Source organism: Bombus bifarius, unplaced genomic scaffold (genome assembly GCF_011952205.1).
Source record: "Bombus bifarius isolate JDL3187 unplaced genomic scaffold, Bbif_JDL3187 scf7180000007992, whole genome shotgun sequence".
NCBI lineage: Eukaryota > Metazoa > Arthropoda > Insecta > Hymenoptera > Apidae > Bombus > Bombus bifarius.
The window spans coordinates 2,352,812-2,372,576 of record NW_022884373.1 but is presented as its reverse complement, the minus strand read 5'-3'; the positions used below and the strand labels follow the sequence as shown (position 1 = coordinate 2,372,576).

At 36.5% G+C, this 19,765-nt stretch overlaps 1 protein-coding gene across 1 annotated transcript in view; it reads right to left on the bottom strand.

Annotated features, from left to right (window-relative positions):
- Nucleotides 1–19,765, bottom strand: part of LOC117205792 (poly(rC)-binding protein 3) — a 179,481-nt gene that overhangs the window by 125,968 nt on the left and 33,748 nt on the right. Inside the window, exon 2 of the mRNA XM_033444530.1 lies at nt 1,853–1,890. The gene's annotated coding sequence lies outside the window, so the exon portion shown is untranslated. The remainder of the gene's footprint in view (nt 1–1,852; nt 1,891–19,765) is intronic.

Sequence of the window (19,765 nt, the reverse complement as noted above, 5' to 3'; positions counted from 1 at the left end):
CGATGTTAATACGCGCTTCACTCAGCTCGATATCGATCTCGTGTTAACCCAATTTCGAATCGAGTTTTCTCGTTTATGAAATAGTGAATTTATCGAGCGATCGGAAAAGTTACTAAAATGACGTTCGTGAAATAAGCCCGGTTTTACATTACGCGAAAAACGATATTTAAGATCGTTTAAGGGGGATTATTGATCACGTAAAATACAGGTATTCAAATATCTCAAGCATGAAAAATCCAGTACGCGCAATAAAATTAATATTTGCCATATTGTACCGCGTACACTTTGTCCAAAAGTAGTGTAGCATCTTTGTTATTTATTAGTTCATTTTAAATGGATTAAACAGGTGTTAGTTAAACAGGGAACCATGGTTGTTTAACGTGAACTAAATACAATAACGTACTAAAATTTAGACAACTAAATAGTTAATTTGCAACTCTCTCTCTCTCTCTCTCTCTCTCTCTCTCTCTCTCTCACGCGGACCACATTCTCTCGACAACGCAATTCGCACTCTCTGACTTCTCAACTAACACTGACTGTTAATTCGTCTTTCTCCCTTAGCATCCCTTGTCTTTTCGGCACTTGGGTTTTCTCGCGATATTGTTTATGGTTCAGCCGGATCTCTTAGGCCTTTCGTTCACGATACTACAATAGAAAATCTATGAACGCAATAGAAATGATAAATAATCGGTTAAAAGACAACGAAAATATTTCTGTTGCTTTTAAACAATTAGAATTTTAGTCAAGCTGCAGCAGCAAGTATTGAGAAATCTATGTAGTTGTTAATAAAAATGTATTTTTAAACTACAGCAGAGGTTTGTTAGATTTAAACGTCATCCTTTTTGCACGAACTTTTAACTCCAAGCAGAGAACTTTTTTATTCTTTTTTCCAGAGCGGATACTGTTAAATAAAGCTGGTAAATATACAGTTTGTATTTCGTTCTGATCAATCGTTCTGACTTCTATACAATTACATTTGAATATATGAATATCGATTAAATTTCCAGTTATTTAGCTAATAAATCATACGATGAAGGTTAAACAACGAGAATTAAAGAGTACAGTAGTTTTCTGTTAATATTCGAACAACAGGTTTAATAGTAAAACCTTCCATACGTTACTCTTCGCAATTAATCTCCATATTTTAAATAAATTTCCTAAATAAGAAAAGAAAAATAAATAGAATGAAATAAAAAATTCTTAAAGTTGAAGATCAGATTGAAGATGTATAAACTGCAACAAGTAACTTCTCTCACTTCCAATGAAAATTTAATTTACCAACTTCTTTCGTTAAAAACAGAATTTGTATTCTGCCTTTATTCGGGAAAAATCAACGTGCACGTGAAATTTAAAGAAATTTCGAGATCTTTTGGCGAACCATACTCGATCGAATCCTCTTCCTCGCTTCTGGGAAGTTTATTTAACTCGATGGGAATCGAATTTAGTCGCATGCCTCCGGAACGTTTGTTTGATTCAAACCATATCGAATTCTTCCGTAATTCACGACGATCCGTTTAATGGGGAGAAAATTGAATTTCTCTGTAGTTTCTGGAAGACCAGTTCGATATCGTCCAGTTTTACCGAAATTGGGATTCTTTTAACTTCGTTTTTTTTTTTTTTTTTTTAGATTGTCGAATTCTTCCATTTTGGAGAACCGAGTCACTTTCATTCGACGAGAAGTTGAAGAATTTAAAGAAGAAGATCCACTTAAGATCTTAATGTATTATTGATATAAATATTTACGAATGAAGATGTACGTTACGTGGAAAAATTCGACGGTATGTGGCATTTTTGTTCAGGAAAAATAAAAAAGCCATTACGTATGAATTTTCAATTGCGATAAAACACTTACCAGGATAACTCGATATTCTTCTTGTACGACAAAGATATCTGAAAGAAGAAAAGGGAAAAGTTGTACTAATTTTTGTAAAAAAGTAGTCAAACCATATTAATTTACATAATCACGTATCTATCTATTTCCAGTAGAAACATTTCGTTTATTTCTTCTCATTTTTAAAATACTTTTATTCTGCACGCTGTTTGTCTGAGAAATTCTTCCAGGTTTCAATATCGATACTCTACTAATTTTTTTGAATTACCTCGACATCTTTTTCCTTTCAAAAGTCTGAAATATTTAATTAAAATTGTACTTTAACTGTCTTCTCATAATTTTTAACTCACGAAAGAGATTCAAACATGCGTTCGAAAAGATTGCATTCGACGTTATACAGCGGAGAGAGAATCGTCCTCCTTTCGCATGCCCTTTAATTCCTTATTTTGGCTAACGAAGTACACGTTGCCCAGAAACCTAATCGCTTTAACGAACAAAAAGAGCGGAACTGCAGGCTCTCAGTCGGTAAACATTTTCGTCAGGTTTCTTTGTGAAAAAGTGCCGCGTTTCCACGCGTCTGGTTTGTTCTTTTCGCGACATTGTTTACTTTAGTTTTCCAACAATTCGTTTTTGTGTTTCGTGATTCGAATGAAGAAAAGAAAGAGAGAAATTGAAGTAAAAAACGAGGAGAAATAGAGAAAAGGATAAACGGGGAAGACAGAAAAGGAAAAAAGAGCGGGGGAAAACAATAGTTTGGCGAAAGCGTCGATACGAAATTGAACAGGAAATTTCGCGGGAGAGCAACTTGGTGGTAAACGTGGCTCGTTTTAGATCGAACAGGAAATCGAAGTTATCGAGTTTTCTCTCGCGGTAACAACCGTTTCGATAATCCGGCGGGCGCGGGGCACGGGGCTGAAAAGGAAAGAACGAAAAAAAGAATGGGAATTCGATCGACAATAAACGCGAAACAGCTCGAATCTCGACTAACGAATTTCAATTCGCTGAAAAAACACCACGTGTGTTTAATCTGACGATTTCTGTTCCGCTTGCCAAAAAATTCCCGCAAGTCCGAGCGTGGACGAGGACAGCTCTTTGCTGAATCAAAAATCTTGAAAAATAAAATACACGGAAGTTTATAACGTGTTGGAAAAAGAAAAAAAAAAGAAAAGTGTTTTTAAGCGATTTGACGTACAAATTAAATATAGGTTTGATATATATATTTTTATGGCGTTAATCAACATCAAAATTGGAAAATTCAGAGATGCGAGAATTTATCCGGACAGTGGACCATTACGAAGATACAAATTTTTATCTCTATAACTTAAGGAGAGGAAATATTATTAAATGTTGTCACTAGTGTTTTACTTTTGACATTTTCTAGATTTTCGCATACTATGGACTGTCACTCAAAAGTTTGCAGCATCGTCTTCGAAAGAGACAAACTTTTTCGTAAATTTTTCGACGAATAAGAGTATTATCGTTAGACTGCTGACTTTTATAAACATTCACGTTTTCCAGAATACAATCGAGAAAGTAAAATCTCCATGGAGAATTATTTTTCCTGCCAAATATTAATAGAAAGAACCTTCAACATTTTATATGTTTCTTCGTTAATATTCGTATTACAGTTTGCACTTCTCAATTTCTTCTCAATGCATGAAATATCTATTTGCTTAAGAAGTCGTCGTTTCCTTTGAAATTCTAACACGTGCCGAACATTGTCCAGAAATGCGTAAATATCCATAATCTAGTAATTATTCAATAATAAATAAGAGAGAAATAAATAGGGGAAAAGGTTGATCCCACGAAAATGTAAGTATGACGTAGGATATGCAAAATGAATTTCATCATCGTCGGTAGAATATCAAGGATTTGGCAATGCAAAACCAGACGACGATTTACGCGCGCATCAAAAAGCCCCGAAACAAAGGCGGGGGGAGGTGAGAGGGGCACGCACGCGCGTGGAATTTGGCACAATCAATAAACGGCATTTGGCAGTGGGCGAGTTTGATTCAAAATTGCAAGACCACCGACGACGCTTCCGGTTCCTCAAACGCAAGATTTACGCGCGAGACGCCGCATAGCGCCATCATCGCCACTCTATTCTCGCCTCGAGATGATGCGCTGTTGAGCGAGTTTCTCGTTCCTTTGGTCACTTTTCAAATAATTATGCAACATATCATTGCCGAACTGTATTTGCTCAACGTGAGTCTAATGGACGTGACGATATTCTTCTCGCGTTATGTATACTTTTTGTTGGCGAACGTTAACCCACTGGGAAATTTCGGCAAAAAGACAAATTTTCAACAACAATTTTTCCATTTCCATGTTGATTAATTTTCGATACAATTAAGAACCTAGCAATTAGTGCGCAGTTCCAGTATCGGGACCAACGCCGAATTGCCCCAGCGCATTTCATAGATAAATATACAATAACAACTAATAACAGATAAATAAAATAAACAACTAATAGCAACAAGATGAATAAAACTAAAATATACAGAACGTATCGTATGTACGGCGTCAAAATTCGATAAAATATACAGAACGTATAATATACACGTTGGCCGAACTCAAAGGGTTCACACAATATTGGGTCGTATAGTATATTTAAACTCTAATATACTTCGACACACGATATATTTGAACTTTAATTTACCATTTAATTTAACAAAATAATATGTAGATTATTTACGCATTATGCGTTATTTTATCGCTCGATGCTTAATTACGTCGTAACCCTTCCTTAAGAAAAAGCTGGCTGTTCACGGTGGCTCAAGTATCAAATCTTCCACGTGTTGCATAATATGGCACATATTGTTACACGTATAACGATAGAAAATGGTTAGCAGGCAATCGAAGCGGCTTTTAGAATGCGTCACGTGCGTGTGACGTTTGGCAGCAGCTGTGGAAAGCAACTAGTGCGTCACACGTGTGTGACGCATGGTAGCGAAAAGGTTAAATAACGCACAAATCCGATCTTCGTTGTAAATCGCACAAAATATGCATATCCAATAAAGTTGGAAATCGCATCAGCCAACTCTTGTCCTCGTCTTACCACGATCACTTACGTAAAAGTACGGCGACAGAACGCGATTAATTAAACTTGCGCCAATTATTTCAAAGTGACTGGATGCAGCTTCCTAATGCCATGCTGCACAAAGCGTGCTCGAAGGGACCTGGTTGTTGAAATCCTTCATTCATTCGAGCCGGCAGTCAAAGAATTGTTTCAGGGAGAAAAGGAATTGGACAGCGATGGAATAAAGACACGGCAGGCCAGACGGAATTGTTCGGGAATTACTGAGATTACTCGAGGAATCAAGGGGGTGGAACAGGATGGCCGAGGATCTCAAATCCGACGAAGTACCAAGAGCCGAAAAATTCACCTGTCCAGCGAAATTTTCATCAACGAAAACTACAAGGGAGAATGTTGGTTTAGATGACACCATCTATACACATAGATACGCTCCGGAACAAAAATGAGCAGGCAGGTGATAGTTAAATATAAATATCGATCAAGTTTCGTTAAATGTACGTCTTGTTTACGCAAAAAAGTCAACATTGTCTTCGATTATTTATTAAACAATTTATATATACTGTATAGTATACTGTAAAAATATACGAAACCCATTTCAGCAGATGATTGTAGATTTAAAAACGACGAAAAAGCTTCATATAGACACGTGGTCCGGCTGCTTGCGTTTACGAGATGTAACCAAGTTGCTGTTCTGACTTTGTGTTATCTAAATACAATTACAGAAGATGCTCCAAATGATCATTTTGCATTTCAAGGCAACCCGGTTACGCTCTGTATAGTTGTCGGTGTTTCCCAAGTTTGTTGGGAAGCTTCTTCGATTCCGAACCTTAGAATTTCAACGTTTCCGATCGATCTATTTACGCTCTATTTGCGCTATTTGTACATATCTCATAAACGAAGACAAATACAGCGTACGTTCATGCGAACTATTTTCAATATTCTTAGATGTACGATCATTTGGCAAAGTGGGTCATGCTAGTTCGACTACGTTTCATTGGTATCTCTACTTTCGTTACCTGTTCATTTATTTTTATTTCCGACTGTATATAGTACGTGGTACGGGGTATTTGTATTATTTGGTGATTTTCCGAGGTGAAAAATGAGAAGAAATAACGATGGCCATTAGTTGGTCGTAAAATTCAGAGAATACGAGAAAGTCTCGAGGGGCACGGAAGATTGTTTTTCTGTCGAACATCGCCGGAAATGAAGAGTTCCACGGACCTCGGACTCTTTAACGCACTCAGATAAACGTGGAATGATGTAAAAAAAATATATATCGAATAGAGAAATTGTAGTTTCACCGTGAAAATAAATTTGAGCACGATTTTTCTTTTCTTTCCTTCGTTAAACACCGGTCTCGTTGAGCGTATTTAACTTCAACGAATATTTGTTGCTAGAGGAAGTCAAAATATCTATGAAGATTGATATTTCAATCTTCATCAGCAAGGAACGAATAATATGTTCGTTTCCTTTTTCAGATATAATTAATGTCACATTTCTGACATCTATTTGACGCTAATTAACATAATCTAGACGAGTGTCGATCAATATCAGAGGTAATTTTGAACAAAAACATATCAAACTACGTAACACGTACATTTTGCATAACCGCAATAATCGTACAGTATACTAATTATTAGTTACATATGTTTCAACCTAAACATTTACTAAGTCGCTAATTATCAATATGTAGGTAACGATACATTGTATCTATTAATCATTCTCGTCGAATACAATTGAAGTTTATAAAAATTCTTCCCACGAAACTCCCAGCGTCGTATTTCTCTTGTACCAAACCAGCTCTTAACCAAACACGTTCAAACTTTACTTTTTTCTTGAAAACGAGGCTTCGATAGGAAAAATTCCATCTCACGATCTTCGCTTATTTTCGCACGTACAATAACCTTCTGCTAATTATTTGCTCGTATCTCAGCTTTTATAGTTGAAGTATACTTGATCAATTTTCCAACTGGATTTCCTCAGAAACCAGGCACACGCAAGAGAGGGGCGCTGCCGCTTGCCTGTTGTATATTACTTGTAAGAGAAATTTTGGTTTTTCCGTTCCTTTTTTCAAAACGTCCATGCCGAAGATTCGAACTCGCGACTCGTCGTCTTTAATTCTGGGCCTTAACGAGCGTAGCTGTCCGCCCCCAGAAACTAGGCGTCATGTGAACAAATTTTACTCCGTGTCTTCGACATATTTTTTCAATCTACAAAACCCAATCTTTCCCTTAATTACGGACCACCCTGTATACGCAAGGAACAGACGAAACTTTGCATCTAAAATCTTTGGAAGAACAGGCGAGGGAGGAAATGAGAAACGCGTCGCAAATCACGTTGCAACGTATCCCAAGGCTCGTTGCTGTTACAGGTCTGCCGATTTTTCCAACGGCGTGACAGCAGGTGGACGACAAATCATATGCAACGAACGAAGCGATCGAACGTTGCCAGGCGCGTGTAAAAATCCAGCGAGAGATAATCGAGAGTCTGGATGGGGTGGCGACCGGCCGCTTCCAGAGCCGGCAATTTTTATTCGAAGGGGCGAGCACGGTAAAATGCGATCGGGACGCCCGAGGATATTTACGCGGCAAGATGTCACAGGAAGTCGGTGTACATTTGAATTCGCCGGAGCTTCTCCGGATTTATATTGCGATTCCACGTCGCCGAAACGAAATGTCCTTCCGCAAGACCCTGGCTATCGCTTTTTAAACTGTTCGGGACGACGAGCTTGTTTGAATCGGTCTGCTTTGGATATATGGAAATGATTCTTCGTTTGTTTCGACGAATATTTAAGAATTGTTGGAATATTTGAAAATTATTGGATTTATTAAAATTTCAATTTCACCGAGATGTCGAGAACGAAGAATACTCTTCAATATTGCGGTTCTTCGGATATTTGCAAATGATTTTTGATATGTTTAGAGCGTGTTGAAAAGCGATTCTTGTGAAAATTATTAGACCATTTTAGGATTATTGAAACGATGCCAAAGTTATTGGAATTGCAACCATTGCTTCTTATACTTTCGATTATATTAAAGAAGTTCGATATTTTAAAGAAGCGGATGGAAATGTTCAAAGGCGTAAGAAATATTAGGATCTCTGTTGAGAATTGATTTTTTTAGTAGAAATGAATTTTCCCGTGAATTTGAAGTATTGTCTTTCGCGAAGATTACGAAACTTTTTGAAATAGGATGCTTGGGAAATTGAAAGCAAAAAAAAAAAAGAGGAAAGAACAGATTCTGTTCCAATAGATCTGAAGTATCGTTTCGAAAAATTTCTTACAATTAGGCACTTTTGTCGGTTTTTAAAGATCTTCACGGTAATAAACGCGTAATTAAATAATTCATCGAATAAAATATACGAAAAAATATCGCAATTTCTTTACGAATTTTTTTTTTTCAAGTATTTCGCCGAACCTATCTGATCCTTTCCCTGAAAGTTAGAGAACAAAGTTTGATCGCACGCGAAACTTGTCATAAATTCGTCTGTCGTACTCCTAGAACGTGGCAACTTTGTACGCGATATTTTCGGCGATTTTCAGACTGAATCGCGTAGGAATTCCACCTCGAGACTGGGGAGACTATGAGAATCACTTTCGTTGAAGAAGAATCGTCTCGAAGAAAAGAGCGAAAATATGTGGAAAGATAAAGCAACGCGGAAAATATTGCTAGCTGTACTTTAAAAAGCAGTATTTCCAGAAATAGAGAATAAAGCGACGCACCTAGTTCCTTTTTCTGAATAACAATCGAACTACATTTTATAAAATTGACAAATATAAAATCTAGAACTCGAAAAATTGTAGTAATTACTCGCAGAAATATCAAGTAATATATTGTCGAATTATTACGAACGTAATATCCGTCGAATTATATGATACGATAAATAAACACGTGGACGTAAAATCCATATGAAAATACAGATTTCAATAAATAATATTAATAAGATCGATAAAATCCGAAACATTCTGAAACGTTTGCTTACGAGCAACAACATTTTATTCAATATCGTACAAGCAGCTTTCTGCAACGTGTTCATTTCTCCTCTTTGCTTCAGAAATTTTAATCTCGAACAGCAACTTCAATTTTCCAAAGAACTTTGGCTGTAACGTAAACAGAAAACGCAGATAACACAACGAAAGATAAATTTTCGCCGGGAACAGGCAAGTTCTTTAATTATGATGAATAATTAATCTACATGATTAAGGAAAAGTTGGTGCACGTTTAGCTCGTAAACAATCGAAAAAATCTCGGTTATTAGTCATCGGGAAAAAGCGTGGGAGGGAAAAGTTTGAAAGTGAAGGAACTCAGTTGGGGAAGAAAGTTTCACGAGCTCTCGAGATAGAGAACCGGTGTCTGTTTCCTAGTTTCCTGCTGCTAAATGACAGACATTTTCGAGTGAATTAAACGTAGTCTCCCTTTAAATAGCGGCTTTTGCCGCGAGTTCTTCGCGCCTTGTTAAGATCTCATTTCCCAGACTGAAACGTGCAAGATTATAAAAATATGTACGTACTGTATTCGTGTTAATTTCTACCTGATACAATTTTTAATTTCATTCTACTTGTTTCTATTGTACCTCATTATTTTTATTTATTTATTCTTCGAAGTAAAATCCATTCGTTAGTACTGTTTTTCAGTTGAACTGAAAATAATTTGTCACTCGATAATATCAGTATCTAAATTAATAAGAAATAAATTTCGTCGCTTCTACACTTTCCTTGCACAGATAAATCTCATCCTCTCGGTTTCGACGATTTCACGACGAACAAAAGGATCGTTGGATTTGTGATTCGTAAAATTCATTTACGTACAACTTTGCTTCATTGTCGAAATTTGATCAGATAGCATCGTATTCCAATTTAAATTGCAATATGCCTATGAGAATTTATACATAGGGTGTCCAATAATCACTGATACATAATGAAACGAAAATACACGATGAATAAACCGATACTATTTTTATCCGTATTTATACTATCTCGGTTTGCAGATATGTCGTTTTATAAATCAATTTAATAAATTTATCAGAAATCGGAAAAAAATTGGAAATTTCCTGCCCTACGACACATCAATATCGCTTGTTTGCGGATGGAATCAAACGTGAATAATCATATCGAAACACGTACGATAGATATATCGATTCAATCTACTCGCATCAAATATAATACTCAACTTTGAACGAGAAAATTTTCAAGCAAAGGGTTAAACATAGATGTTATGCGAGAAAAATTCACGTGGTTGTTAGCCGGCGAAGGAGATCCGAGGAAAAATCAACAGAAAACTCGACACAGGCATCCACGCGATCACCGACACCTCGCAGTAGTTGGTAATTTTGTTTGCACGGCAAATCTTTCCCGTTACAAGTTCGAATTCGTTTCGGAGCATGCGAATTTAGTCTCTTTGGAGGGTAAATTGCGAATTCAAAGTTTCTCGCGAGTTTCGTGCCACTTGCGCCACGGGGACAGCCCGCCACCTTCTCCGCTTAACATTTTCCACGGCTATAAAACGAGAAACCGCGTTTTCTATTTAAAGTATCGGCCCGGAAACTGTCGACTTTTTCGTTTCTTCGAAATGAAATTCCACGCGAAGAAAGATGGTCGCTACATTATGGAGTTTATCGAACTTTAATACGTGGATGGTCGCAATGGCCATTTGTAACCACCCACGTTACTAAATTTCTTCGAACTATTCAAGATAAGATAAATTTCAGTCGCAACGGGCTGAACAATTTTCAACAACGTGAATCACTTACCTAACATCGTCGAACTTTCATCTTTCACACTCTCATTTTCGATTAAGAATTACCATAGCACTCGAGTGTCTCTGTTGTTTTTGAAGATATGCAAAAACTTTATTAACAAAAGTTGTTTAGCATAAGATTATAGTCTTCCCTATACGAAATTTTGTTCATAAAGTTGCCTCGTGTCTCCAAAAGCGACGCATTATTTAATTACTTTTTTTATTGTAATACCATACTTAACTCGAACAAGAATGGCTAAAATTGGAAATCAAAAAAATGTATCAACCTGCCACCATTTCTCCTATTATTCGATCTTCAATTACTGTTTTTACTGACCTTTTTTTTTACTGAAATACTATAATTAACTCGAACAAGACTGACCAAAATTGGAAACAGAAAAATGTATTAACTTGCCACCATTTCTTCTATAACTCGATCTTCAATCACTGTTTTAATAGATAAACTATAACCCGGCGATTTTAATTAACGAACAAATAATATCGCATATATATACAACGAATAATAATTTTGCTGTGAAAATTCAGGATCTTTTTTCATAACCTGCCTTGCATACGCCGAGCGTTTAAAACGCGTTTTATTGAAGCGATAGATTTTCGATACGCGACTTTCCTCTCCATAGGAGAGAATGTGTATCATGCTCGCACACTTTGAAAGCACGTTAACGTTCAGGAGGGGCTGCCTCCTTTTGTGATTTTTTTTTTTTCAAGCGCGTGTCTTTGTGTCGTGTGTTTCAAAGCTCTGACCATAAGCGGGGGCTTGAAACGAGGGGTCCCGACTGAAAGGTCTGATGAAATACGTCTATACATGGAGAAAGTGTTGTGCCGGAACCAAAAACATGCAGAGTGACGTAATATTTCCAGAAATGTATTTTTTTTACGTTCAATTATATCATTCTACGTTGAAAATCCTTTCTAGATCAAAGTTTCCTTCCAAGAACCAAATTCCAAAGTCTCCTTTGAATATAATTCTTCGATAAGAATTCTTTATATTCGATTATATATTCTATGTTCGAAATTCCTTTCAAACTAAATTCTCTACACTCGACGTTTCCTCTGAATCTAACTCTTCGATAAGAATTCTTTATATTCGATTATATATTCTATGTTCGAAATTTTTTTTCAAATTTATACTCTCCACGTTCAAAGATTTCTTTGAATCTGATTCTTCGACAAAAACTTTGCTTTTATTTATTTCTTTACCAGTTTAGTATAAAATGATCCTATTAATAATAAAATCGTTAGTGGCCATCGACATAAATACACGATTACACGTTTACAAGAGCAAACGATATTTAGTTACACGGAATCGAGTAGGTTTATCCGTCTGATAAAAGGTCAATCGCGTTACGAAAACTTTCAAAATCATTCGGGTTAAACTTCATATCGGCTTCCATGTTGCAATTAATTTCTTTCAAGAGAAAATTTAGGACAGTCCAGAGGAATGTATGGTCGTTGATGACTCGTAAAATTGACATTCGGATGATGGTTGTTTTATAAATTTTCTTTAGATTGTACTCTTCATATTTAAAATTTCAGCTTCTGAACATTTCAGCTCCTCTCGCATTTTGCGCCTTTTCAGTAAAGTTATCGTCATACAGGATGATTACGAAATAATGATTCAATATTTTTGATCGAAAGACGAGAAAATAAAGGATGACACAAAGAAATAACAGAAACTTCAGTTTTCTCGGCTGTTTAAAATTATTGCAAATAGGAATTTTAATCCAAGAAGAGTAGTTAGCGTACAATATAAGTACATTATTTTGTTGATTCGATATACATTGGTATTCTTCGATCGATATTCAATTTTTCCATATTATTCATACAATCCAAACTTTCCATTCGGCCAATTCTTTAGTCAAGAAATATTTCCTTATTCGATATTCTTCACTTCAATCCTCTTTCATTTGCCAATAAATATTCCTTCATATAATCCATACTCTTTACTTATATAAACACTCTTTCCATGATAGCTACAAGAACTTCAATTTTCTCGACTGTTTAAAATTATTGCAGACAGGAATTTTAATCCAAGAAGAGTAGTTAGCACACAATATAAGTACATTATTTTGTTGATTCAATATACATTGCTATTCTTCGATCGATATTCAATTCTTTCGTACTATTCATACAAACCATGCTTTCCATTCGACCAATTCTTTAGTCAAGAAATATTTCCTTATTCGATATTCTTCACTTCAATCCTCTTTCATTTGCCAATAAATATTCCTTCATATAATCCATGCTCTTTACTTATATAAACAATCTTTTCATGATAGTTGCAAGATTAAACACTTCACATATAAACGAGGCAAGATAATCTTCGTATCTGAATAGGAAGAACATACTTTTGCTTATCGTTGGTGAGCTGGAAATCGAGACGAAGCATCCGTTTCGCTCGATCATATTGAATTTATTCGTCGTAATTATACGACTTAACAAGATCCACCGGTATCGAGATCACGGTTGCGCAATTTATTCACTTTGAAGTGCACGCAGAAACCAGTCCAATAGAGATATCGGAGCCAAGTGTTTCTCTCTCGGGTATCTGCACACCAGACAAGAATGTAGCCCATCAGGATTTGATGGTATCATGCCACGGGAAGGTCCTTGGCTTAGTATCTACGCAAGTACTTGGAATATTCAAGCATTTGGAACTCAAGCCGCGTAAAAATCGTCTTTTCAAGTGTATTCGACCGTATTCGCAAATTACACGTCGTTGTACTTGAAATTCGATCTGAGCATTTCGAAAACATCGAATTGTCTCGTTGTAATCGTCCAAGTTGGTTCGATTCCGACGACTCGCTCGAATCATTTCGAGTCGCTTGGAAATTCGCAGCGAGTTAATGATTTATTGGTACGGCGATATCCTAGTGAAAAATCGAATGTAGAATCTTATAGAAATATTAAAAAGCAATTCATAGAAAAGCTTGCAAGTAATGACGAAAATGGGAATAAAGCTATTTTTGCTTGAAAATGTTAGAAACTGCGAAACCCTAAGGGAGTAACAAATAGAAATAGAAATAAATAAATTAAAATGGTAGTTCGATATACCACAAGTTCGTTCTTTTTACAAACATTCGCAATGAATTTCGATCATTGTTACGATCGTAGCAACTTGAATACAAAGTTATTCGAAAAGATTAGACTCTTTCCAGGCGCCTCTGAATAATCAAACTATTTCGAAATTCATGATATTCGACTTGCTTTGAATATTTAAACGAAGTTCAGCTTAGCTCGTTCCCCTAAACTACTTGGACACTTCCACTTTGGTTCGCGTTCAAGACGAGAAATACGATGGCCATAGATGCGGCAAGACGAAACGTCGCTTAATAATAAATGTTACTTAGCTCCTTGTAACCTAAATTTCCTGCCATGACACATAACGTTGCGAGAACACAGGTGACACTATCTGAGAGCATGATACTTAAAAAATGTATCTTTTATAAGACCGAACATTCCTACCATAGCAAGCGGAAAATTCTTCTTCGAAGAAATTTCATTGAATATTTTCGACGTTGAATAAAATAGCGATATCAAGTGACAAAGAGATCAATGTAACTGGGAAATAGGAATAAGAATGCGACAATTTCTTTCGAATAGACTATAGGCCTAAAGTACAAATAAATTATTGTCATCGTTATATTATTATATTTTCAATGTAAAATGAATCAGATAATGAAAAATTACAGAGTAATAAATTTGAATAGATAAGTACGTCTTGTAGCTACAAAAGCAATATAAAACTGTTCGTTCTTTTTACAGATACAATACGCGAAAATCTGGTTAGAAGTATGCAGCATTAAACGGTTAAACTCATCGTTCTTACAACTTTCGTACGATGACATATTCTCTCACACTGATTCTACTTATCACACATTTTCCTTTCTTCCAGTAAATATAATCCATCCTTTTCGGTGAAGACAGGAATTGTTTTTCAATACGATTAGACTGCGGAGTTTCATTTATTAAAATGTATATACAAAAATACAGAAATATGCAAAACATGCAAAGTATAATATTTATTACAATTGTTCATGGATAAAGTAATCTAAGGAATTAAACCCTTGATACCTATCATTTCCACTGATTTGACAAACATAACTAAACGAACCTTAACGATCAATAACGCGAATAATAAATCAAAAGGAAGACAAGAAAATATTCAATTTTTCGTGCAAGTTCAAGACGCCCGATTAAATTATATAATAATTAAAATTTTATTAACTCGCAACTATTCGAAGGAACATCACATTTGTCCTAAAGGTGACTTAAGAGGCGAATTCGTGGAATAAACGTGTCATGATGGGGAAGAGAAACTGAATATGGCGAAGCTGGTCTCGCGACGATAAATAAAATTCATCGGGAATACCACCGTTATCCTTTAATCGTCTCTGACCAGCGAGATAAATACTCGTTTGTCAAAGGAAATGTTACGTTAGTAGGCTAAAAGCCACTCTCAGGGATTGGCAATTAGGTAACGGGCCGCGGTAATTGATCACCACTGAAATTCCAGCTCGAGGACGGTTCTGCAGCAACGGATCGACCATCGCAATCGCTGAGATAGATTACTGACCTGGCTAAGGTGCGTCAGCGATCGATCTGACAAAGCAGATTTCGCCAAGGTGCAATAATATCGTTTTCGAGTAAATGCGGCGAGACCGAAATTGGCCAAAGCAGTTAACTAAATAATAGAATAGAATTTTCCAAGAATTTCGAGTGATTCAGATTGGCTAGCGATCACGAGGTTGTGGCCAAAAGCCATGCGTTGTATAGTATTAATAGTAGAGTTTTTTAGCTGCCTCGGTTTTCGGCATGGCGGACATCTCTGTTCATAGCTTTGAATCTTTCGATAGATCGTTTTCGATTAATCCGTCGTATGATCGTTGTAATTGGATCGTGGATTTTTATGTATTTGTACGTAGGAGAAAGTGTAAAGATGAAGAGAATGCAGGTGATATGCAACAAATATACCAGGTACGTAGAGTATAGTACTTGGTGTAATATCTAGTAGGTAAAAGAATTTTCTGTTTAGGTCTCATCTTTTCGATTACGTTCGCAAGAATATAAATTTGATCGAATGAGGTATATTACGACCAATGTGATTACGGTGTATTTGTTACGAAGACAGCATTATAAAATGATATAAACGTGTTTGAAAATGACTTTGCTTTATGGAAGAGTAATCCGTAGACTGGAGATTTTGACACATTTGTAGGAAATCGAGAAATATCAAAATGTATACAACGTAAAACAAAATACTCGTTAGAATAATTAAAGACTGAAATAAGATTCTATTTTAAATTTCATTTCTTTAAGTACGTTCATAAAAATGTGAATTTACGTAAACATCGCAAGTCTAGGAATTTGCAAAAGATGTAACTAATTGGAACAGATTAAATTTATCTGTATAAAGAATTGGAATAGAAGTTAGATATGCTGAAGATTATAAACTGGTAAACAAGGATTAGATATTTTCCAACGATTGCGTGTGTTTCTTTTCGTTACATGATTTTGTTACGTGATGTATCATTTGAAAGATAATAATCTGAAGAATGTTCATTCGAAGATACTCTATCAGAACGAACGCTTTAAAAATTTCTTATCGAGACATGTAATTACACGTAATGAAATTTTACATTACCACAGTATAGACGCAACCACATGATCAATAATCTGAAAACGACCATATCATTCAGCCTATCAACCACCACAACTGATTAGTATTGAAATTTCAATTTGAGGACAGCCAACACTCGACCAGGATTATGGACGCGCGGTGAATGTTGTATTCCATAGCTGGTGCACCAGTAAGTGTATTAAACCATCTCGCTTCCATAGCTACATACCAAATACCATAATATTGTAATCACGAACATCGTTACCGTCTTGAGCTTATAAAATTTAATCTCTTCGTTGGTCGTTCAAATTCACATAAAACTACGATTATGATAAATTCATAAATATTTTACACTACTAACTACTTTTGCTTGGAATAAAATTAAAAGCGGTTTCGAATTGAAGAATTGAATATTTGATGATTTGCTGTATCTATTTTTTTTCTTTCTTTTTTTAAGATTGTTATTCGTATTATTACGCTTTGAGTTATCTAGCAATTTTAATATTAAGATTAGATGGAATACAACATAGCAGCTTATTCACATAACATTGTGTCCGAATGGGAGAGTTACATAACAGAAGTCCTACTTTAACTTTAACAGGGACACGTACAGTGGGTTAAAAGGGATTCAGTTTCTTTAGTAACATATTCCACGTTGAACTATACCAGCTACACTTGAAATAATAGAAATATTCTCTATCTCACAGGAATACCATACTTAAACAATAATTCTTCAAACATTTCATACATAGAATAGCTAAACTTCACTCTTAAAAGGAATGTTTAATGATTGTACCATGAAACGAACAAGTATTCTTACATATCTCTCAGATGGAGGTCTGGGATAGAAGAGTTCATAAAGAAAGAATCCTCTACATAAGAAATCTTACACAATGACGAATCTTTCTGTCAGCTTCCACGTACATTTCATTTTCACAATACAAAATATTTGTAGTCACGCGAAAGTATCGCCAAATTATAGTGTTGAGAATTGTGGATCTTAATAGCCGAAATAATGACATAGGAGCACTAAATTTACATTTGCAATTAATATTAGAATAATTATATATTTATTTGACGAGCGATTTCTAAGATATACATTCATCTGTTTTCCATATAGAAATCCTTCAACGATCTCAATCAAAAACACTAAGATTCTTAATAGAAGCACCTTGGTATGTCACTGTCACGACCGGCATACTTCAAATCCGACGGACTGACGATAGAGATAAAGCACTCGGCGACAATGTATATCGCTGAAGTGCCTAATGAACCATCAACATCCCAACGGTCCTTCCACCGAAGGTTCTAGAAGAAAGAGCACGTGGCAACGATCGCGGACGCCTAGCAAATGCATGGACGGTGGGGATGTTGAGGGATGACAAAAGAAAGTAATCGGATCCGATCGAAAGTAAAATCATAAGAGTCCGTCTTAGAAAGTCACGCCTAGAGTTCGGAAGTAGATTGCAAAGTGTATTGATGTTAGAAAAAAAATAAAGTTTTCTTTTTTTATTTTTTACCTCAAATTCCTTTTTTTTATTTTGTTATTTTACGTGACATCACCAACGAGACAATGCACCACGACCTCAAGATACCCACAGTCGAAGAAGAAATATACAAGTTCAAGAAGCAGATATAACACGAGAGTCAACAACCACCACAACCCATTAGTCACCCAACTACTTGACACGACGGACCAGATCCGCAGACTAAAAAGAAAATACCCTTTAGATTGAAGCATTAGATTCAACCAGGATCAACATAATATAAATTATTATAAATCAAGCTATTGTACCACGCCAAATGAAGTTACTTAAAATTCTCAACGAGAATTGATTGTAAATAGTCCACGAAATAAAAAAAAAAATCTGTTTTCAAGACATCGCGCGCACACATACTTCCACACACTGATAGTCACATACAAGTATTTCTACTACGCATTTAACCTAGTCGAGCACACAAAATTATACATATCTCAATATATACAAAACTTAATACGTTTGTGGCGGCACGGGCCACGGAACTTTTCAACGGCTCCGGATGCAAAGCGCGACGCCGCCAAAGCGCAACACCGACGTGCCCAATGTACCATCGATATCTTCACACTCTTTCCGCCGAATTCTCGGAAGAGCATACACGTGCCAGCACTGGCGGCACATCTAATGAATGCACGCTAGTGGGGGATATCGATGGGCTACGAAGGGAAGAATCTGCGCGATCCGAAACAAAAAGGGCAGGCAATCTGTCTTACGCCATTAAATGTGTAACTCCTCGGTCCTATTTGCATAGCAACGCGTCGAATGATCTCTCGGTGTCTATCGTTATTTGTTAGTTGTTACCAGTTGTCTGTTAAGTGTAATTGTTAATTGTTAACTCTGATTGTTGATTAGTTCTAAATAAACTATTGTTCGTTAAAAACACCAAGAGTAGTTCCTTACGCACCTATCACCATACCACCTCACGTTTGAACCTAATTAGTTCACCAATTAACAGCATCTACGTATTTGTAAATGCTATGATAAATACGATGGTGTACAAATACCTTCTACAGCTACTGTATTTATGACATATTATACTATTTTATTCCTGAACAAACTGTTCCATTCCAAAATGTTCGATACCATTCTTCTACCAAACCATTTAATTATTCTACTCAGCAAGTATTTCACAAGCTCGGTATTCCCAAGACCAGAATCTACAAATACAAAACCACATCACTCGTCCACCAAACCTTTCAATTATTCTAGCCAGCAAACGTTTCGCAACTTCGATATTCCCAAGGCCGGAATTTACAAATTCGGAAGCACGTCGCTCTTCCTGCAAACCCTTCGATCGCTCGATTCGTCGAACGTCCCACAAACCTCGTTATTCGCAGGACCAAAATCTACAAATTCAAAATCGCTATTTCAATACATATCGGTACTACAGCAAACCCTCCGATCATTCCATCCATCGCAGCCTCGATATACTGAAAACCAGGATCTAGAAATTCGAAACCGTATCGCTGTTCCAGCAAACCTTCTGATTATTCGACCCACCGGACGTTCCGCAACCTCGTTAGTCGTAAGATCAAAATCTACAAAAATTCAAAAACCATATCGCTATCCCGCCGAACCCTGCAATTACTCATTCTACTCGCTGAACGTTTCGCAAACCTCGGTACTGCCAAGACCAGAATGTACAAATCCGAAAAGCATTCGACCGTTGGTTGAATCTCGTATAACACGTGCATAAAACACGCGCGTCATAAAGGCAACAGAACAGAGGATCGCAGAATTGGTACGATTTCTCCGTGTTTTATTTGGGCCGGCCTCTCCGCGGCTGGTCGCACGCGAATCCGCTCGCGACGAGTTTAATACGATTCGCGATCCGACGATGGAACTATAACGCGTGATGCACAATCCAGAGGGGTATTGGCCGCGAGGCAATGGTGCATGCGGCAAGCCTGACACATATCAATCAGGCAATGGAATCCTCGGCCGCACTCACGATCCGACAATCCTCCGTCTCTCTCTCTGTCT